The sequence below is a fragment of the Macrobrachium nipponense genome, chromosome 3, assembly GCF_015104395.2.
Source record: "Macrobrachium nipponense isolate FS-2020 chromosome 3, ASM1510439v2, whole genome shotgun sequence".
NCBI lineage: Eukaryota > Metazoa > Arthropoda > Malacostraca > Decapoda > Palaemonidae > Macrobrachium > Macrobrachium nipponense.
Window position 1 is genome coordinate 85491412 of NC_087202.1, and position 7656 is coordinate 85499067.

Sequence of the window (7656 nt, forward strand, 5' to 3'; positions counted from 1 at the left end):
TAGATCAAATCCCCTACCCCCAGCATAGGGTTCTCATACCCCCAAAGGGTATGGATAACCCCCCTGTTAAGAACTTCTGATGTAGACCATATCAAGAGTATTGAAACGTACAAATTTAATCTTACCCTCACAAAGGAAGACCAGTTCTCCGAGAACGACATTTACATTCTAAACTAAATAAGTAAAAAATTGCTACAATTTGGTATGTTTGATGATTGGTGGGTGGGTGATCAACATACCAATTTGCAGCCCTCTAGCCTCAGTAGTTTATTATTTTTTTTTGAGATATGAGGGCGGACGGAAAAAGTGCGGACAGACAAATAGACTTCTCAAGAGTTTTCTTTTACAGAAAGCTAAAACAGAAAAACCCTTTCTTCAAAGGCTGGCAGGCCGACGGCTTACAATCAGCTGGAAAGAGACGTGAGAGCCGAGCTACCCTCACAAACTTCAAAGTTTTCTCGCGAGAGGTACTATTGGCTAAGCAGCTGGAAAAATAGATGACTTCTAACTGAAGCTTCTACATTTCACAGAAACAAAAACTGGGTTACGCAGCCTGAAAACGGTAGTAGTCTCTTGCTATAGTGTCTAGTCTAAGTTTATCCAGGACGGTCTAGGATTCTAGGTTACATCGCTGGAAGGAGATGACAAACCTCTAGTGTCTGGCATCTACAGAATCGAGTGTCTTTGTCATGGATGTGCTCAGACACCGCAGGTTGGAGACAGACTTGTGACACACAACATGTGTAAGGGACACCTTGTGTCCTGGCGGCTACAAATCAAATGATAAGGGAAAGGTATTGCTCCAAAAATAACTTTACTTCTAATGGAATGTAAATGGCAAATTTTTATTTATTTATTTATTTATTTTTAAACAGAATCAAAAGTTTTCTCTGAATCTGACCTGGTGCTAAATTCGCCCTAAGGGGTCAAATGGGTTTTCCAGGTCCGAGCTGTGAAACTGAAGCTGAATTTTCTATTTAAGCCATAATCGCGCGTCTGGGAACGCTATAAGGAAAGGCCACCACCGGGCCGGGCCGTTGTGCGTGGCTGAAAGCTTCATGGGCCGCGACTCATGCAGCATTATACGCTGAACAGAAAACTTGATTGGCGAGCATCAGCAGTGCCTGTCCGCCCAACCCCGCAACCAGAGCTTTGGAATCACGAATTACAATTAAGGGTCGTTTGCTAACCTAATCTAACCTAACATAGCCTGACTCGTCTGCTTTTTTCATTTGCTTTCGAACTCAGCAGCAAAACTTCATGTATTAGGCTGGATGCCACGTAGGTATAAACTTTCACAAAAAAGTAATAAAAATAGAGCTAAACATACTTTCGCCCAGAAACATCCAGCATTTTAAAGGTTCCTGTGCATGCACGTTTATACACACAAACACACAAAAATATATATAAATATATATATATATATATATATATATATATATATACACATATATATATATATATATATATATATATATATATATATATAGATATATATATATATATATATATTCAGTTGAAGGATCCACAGTAATATTCTTGTTTATTATCAAGACGAAATTTATTTGTAAATATTTCTACAAATATGTATTTCGTCTTGGTAAACAAAAACATGACTGTGGATCCTTCTACTGAATATATATATATATATATATATATATATATATATATATATATATATATATATATATATATATATATATATATCTTTATACATATACATACTATATATATATATATATATATATATATACATATATATATATATATATATATATATATATATATATGTATGTATATATATATAAATATATATATATATATATATATATATATATATATATATATATATATATATGTATATATATATATTATATATATATGTATGTATATATATATATATATATACATATATAAATATATATGTATATATACTATATATATATATATATATATACATATATATAAGTATGACGAAAAGGTCAAAAGGCTACGCAGCCATATTCCGTAACATAGAAAAAATTGGTGCCAGATGTTCCAAAGGTTTTTCTTCCCCTGTTGAGATCGTCCTGGAATACTTCAATTTTTCCTAATTAAAGTTGGTCTTAATTAAAAAAAATCAGCATAATTTTAAGCTTCCAAAATCTTCCAAAACGTTATGTCAGGTTCTTGGTTTTTTGTGCTATTTTTTTACGGATGGGATAGAAGTGAAACCGTTTCCGTCTTAAGAGCGAGAGGAGAATTGATGTAGAAGTAGGGGGGGGGGGGTGGGGGGTTGCTGGTGGTGGGGGATGAAGAGAGAGAGAGAGAGAAAGATATGGAGGCAAGTAGCGGGCAGACCCACTTACTCCTTACACGCTGAAATAGAAAGAGTTTGTTGGTGATGTAAAATATATAAAAACAAGTAAGAAAATGCGCCGAAGAAACCAATCAAGTTTTCTGTACAACGTATAATATTGTATGGGCCGCGGCCCATGAAGCCTTCAGCCACGGCCCGGTGGTGGCCCTTCCTATAACTTTAACCTTAAATTTAATCAAAACTACCGAGGCTAGAGGGCTGCAATTTGGCCTGTTTGATGACTGGAGGATGGATGATCAACATCCAATTTGCAGCCCTCTAGCCTCAGTGGTTTTAAGAAGTGAGGGCTGACAGAAAAAATGCGGACGGACAGACAAAGCCGTCTCAATAGTTATCCTTTACAGAACACTAAAAGAAAAAAATCGCAATCGCGTGAATATCATAAAATCTAATGACCTTTGGATCAGTGAGATTATCTGCTCTAGAGGTATTTTATGCCATCGAGAAAAGCACTAAAAACGACCGATTAAAATATGTCCTTTGTTTTCTCGAAAACAGTCCCGCTTTCTTTACTCGGACTCAACAAAGAATCCATTGTTTGTTTGTTTTCATCACACCCCATTCAAATGCTCGTCGTGACAGAAGGGGGGTGGGGAGGGGGTGGGGGAGGGGGGCAGTGCTGGTATTATTGACCCACTGGCTAAAACGAGTGACCTCCACACATCATCAGACGAGGATTAAATTGTGATGCATCGAAGGGGAGCCAAATGGCCAAGTGACGTCACCAGATCGACGAAAGGTTACCACGAAGGTATTGGTCGATGGCACATAAAGGCGTTTCATAGCCGCTATAGGATCGATTCGCGAAGGCTTATTGGCTAAAAAGTCGTCACGACGTCATCCCTTGTCACGCTGTCGAGGAGACGCCATTGGTCAGAAGTTGGGGTGACGTCATCTCTTTCGCATTAGCACGAGGATCTGATTGGTCGGAAGTTCCGGTGACGTCATCGCTTCTGCATTGGCGCGAGGGCGCGATTGGTCGAAAGTTAGGGGTGACCTCACGATTTGCTGATTTATTCCAGAAGGTGATGACGTGACCGGAGGGGGTGGGGGGCGGTTGTTGGGGGCTGAATTTTGCAAAACGTCTTTGTGTGGCTGTGGGGGGAGGGAGGAGGGGAGGCGGGGTCGATTCTGCCTTTCGCCTGACATTCTGAATCGATAATTTTTTTTTTTTCTTTCTTCGTCATTAACCACCCCCAACCTGGGACGTCCCAATTTTATCATTTCGTCCTGCTCCCTTATCTCATCTCCCCCCCTCTCTCCCGCTACCGCCCCCGTTCGGCCTTGACTTTCTTGCAGCTAATATTCTCATTTATTCCTTTAAATTCTCTCTCTCCCCCTCTCTCATTCTAGTCAACTAGAGTTGTCAGCAGCATTGTATAAATTGGTATATTAATCTCCTTAATCTATTTTGTATATTTGTTGCGACAAATAATATTTCAGGGTCCATAAGAGCGGATCAATTTGTAATTACAAACAGCCCACCGTATTGTTTTTTGCAATTACAAACAGCCCACCATATTGTCTTTTGCGATTACAAACAGCCCCACGATTTTATCGTATTTTTGCGATTACAAACAGCCGCCACCGTATTGTCTTTTTGCGATACAAACAGCCCATTCCGTAATTGTCTTTTTGGCGATTACAAACAGCCCCACTTGTATTGCCCTTTTTTAGCGATTACAAACACCCACCGTATTGTCTTTTTGCGATTACTCAAACGCCACCCGTATTTCTTTTTTGCGATTACCAAACAGCCCACCGTATTGTCTTTTTGCGATTACAAGACAGCCGTATTTTCTTTTGCGATTACAAACAGCCCACCGTATTGTCTTTTGCGATTACAAACAGCCCACCGTATTGTCTTTTGCGATTACAAACAGCCCACCGTATTGTCTTTTTGCGAAATTACAAAACACCCCCTATTGTTTTTTGGCGATTCAAACATCCCACCGTATTGTCTTTTGGCGATTACAACAGCCCACCGTATTGTCTTTTGCGATTACAAACAGCCCACCGTATTGTCTTTTGCGATTACAAACAGCCCACCGTATTGTCTTTTGCGATTACAAACAGCCCACCATATTGTCTTTTGCGATTACAAACAGCCCATCGTATTGTCTTTTGCAATTACAAACAGCCCATCATATAGTCTTTTGCGATTACAAACAGCCCACCATATTGTCTTTTGCGATTACAAAAAGGCACACATTGTTCTTTGAATTTTACAAACAGGCCCCATATTGCTTTTGCAATTACAAACAGACCCCAGCCCGTATTGTCTTTTGCGATTACAAACAGCCCATCATATTGTCTTTTGCAATTACAAACAGCCCACCGTATTGTTTTTTGCAATTACAAACAGCCCACCGTATTGTCTTTTGCAATTACAAACAGCCCACCGTATTGTCTTTTGCGATTACAAACAGCCCCACACCGGTATTGTCCTTTTTGCCAAAAATACACAAAAAAGCCCACCGTATTGTCTTTTGCGATTACAAACAGCCCACCGTATTGTCTTTTGCGATTACAAACAGCCCACCGTATTGTCTTTTGCAATTACAAACAGCCCACCGTATTGTCTTTTGCGATTACAAACAGCCCACCGTCTTGTCTTTTGCAATTACAAACAGCCCACCGTATTGTCTTTTGCGATTACAAACAGCCCACCGTCTTGTCTTTTGCGATTACAAACAGCCCACCGTATTGTCTTTTGCGATTACAAACAGCCCACCGTCTTGTCTTTTGCGATTACAAACAGCCCACCGTATTTTCAATTTTTGCGATTCCAGAAACAGCCACCGTCTTGTCTTTTGCGATTACAAACAGCCCACCGTATTGTCTTTTGCGATTACAAACAGCCCACCGTATTGTCTTTTGCGATTACAAACAGCCCACCGTATTGTCTTTTGCGATTACAAACAGCCCACCGTATTGTCTTTTGCGATTACAAACAGCCCACCGTATTGTCTTTTGCGATTACAAACAAAAGCACCAAAAAAGTCTTGTATTTTGGCGAATAAACGACAGACACCGTAGTTGTTCTTTCTTTTGCGATACAAACAGCCCCACGAATATTGTCTGCATTACAAAAAGCCCACGATATTGTCTTTTGCGATTACAAACAGCCCACCGCATTGTCTTTTGCGATTACAAACAGCCCACCATATTGTCTTTTGCGAGATTACATCAAACAGACCCCACTGTTTAGGTTGTCTTTTGCGATTCTTACAAAAAACAGCCCTAGCCGTATGTTAGGATATTCTTTTGCGATTAAAGACAGCAAACAGGCGCCACACAATGACTTGATCTTCTGCATTACAAAAAGCCACCAATATTGTTCTTCTGCTTTGCGATACACAGCGCCATTAACCCACCCATATTTTTCTTTGCGATACAAACAGCCCACCATATTGTCTTCTGCGATGACAAACAGCCCACTATATTGTCTTTTCAGATCACAAACAGCCCACCATATTGTCTTCTCAGATCACAAACAGCCCACCGTATTGTCTTTTGCGATTACAAACAGCCCACCATATTGTCTTTTGCGATTACAAACAGCCCACCATATTGTCTTTTGCGATTACAAAAACCAGCCCACCAGTTATTGTCTTTTGCGATTCCAACAGCACACCATATTGTCTTTTGCAATTACAAACAGCCCACCGTATTGTCTTTTGCGATTTACAAACAGCCCACCATATTGTCTTCTGCATTTACAAAAAGCCCACCAAATTGTCTTTTGCGATTACAAACAGCCCACCATATTGTCTTTTGCGATTACAAACAGCCCCCGTATTGTCTTTTGCGTTTTCCAAACACCCACCATATTGGTTCTTTCTGCTTTTACAAAAAAGCCCACCAAATTGTCTTTTGCGATTACAAACAGCCCACCATATTGTCTTTTGCGATTGCAAACAGCCCACCATATCGGCTTTTGTGATTACAAATAGCCCACCATATCGTCTTTTGTGATTACAAATAGCCCACCATATCGTCTTTTGTGATTACAAATAGCCCACCATATCGTCTTTTGCGATTACAAATAGCCCACCATATCGGCTTTTGTGATTACAAATAGCCCACCATATCGTCTTTTGTGATTACAAATAGCCCACCATATCGTCTTTTGCGATTACAAATAGCCCACCATATCGTCTTTTGCGATTACAAATAGCCCACCATATCGGCTTTTGTGATTACAAATAGCCCACCATATCGTTCTTTTTGTGATTACAAATAGCCCACCATATCGTCTTTTGCGATTACAAATAGCCCACCATATCGTCTTTTGTGATTACAAATAGCCCACCATATCGTCTTTTGTGATTACAAATAGCCCACCATATGTCGTTTTTGTGATTACAAATAGCCCACCATATCGTCTTTTGCGATTACAAACAGCCCACCATATCGGCTTTTGTGATTACAAATAGCCCACCATATCGGCTTTTGTGATTACAAATAGCCCACCATATCGTCTTTTGTGATTACAAATAGCCCACCATATCGTCTTTTGCGATTACAAACAGCCCACCATATCGGCTTTTGTGATTACCCAACAGCGTTAACCAGTCGATCTGAGAGGTCAAGGTTTCAAGTCCGCATTAAGCATTTAGCGCAATTTGTTAATTTGTTGCGTCAAGACGGAATTAAAGAGATAATTACTAAATGAATGAGATAACGAATTATTCCATGAGTTCAAGGCTATTTATATATTTATAGAGGCATTGTCATAATAACCGTGATATACCTAAGGTCACCGTCAGTTCAGGGTCAAGTGTGAGTAGGCCGACACAAGTGTATTTCAAGGTCACCAATTCCGACTATGAAGGTCCTTTACAAAGAAGTAGAAAAATTTCTCCGGCGCAATCGAGTTTGCTGTCCAGTTGCTGTCCGTCTTATTGCCTATACTAAATCGATATTTTTTTCAGTGTATCTGACCTACACTAACTCAAATTTCTTCAGAGTATCTGTTCTACACTAACTCTAAAATTTCTTCAGAGTATATGTTCTACACTAATTCTAACATTTTTTTTAGTGTATCTGACCTACACTAATTCTAAAAAAAATTTGTTCAGTGTAACTGCACCTATTTCAACATTTCGATCTTTCTAATACAAGCTTTAATAAATCAAAAATGGAAAGGAAAAACTAGAGCTTTCTTTCTGTAATCAGTAGTGTTATTATTTAACTAAAAAACAAATATTTAACTTCCAACTAAAAACGCACACTCATTCACACATGGGAAAATTTCCAAGTCGGCCTCTATCATGGTATACCATTTGCAACTG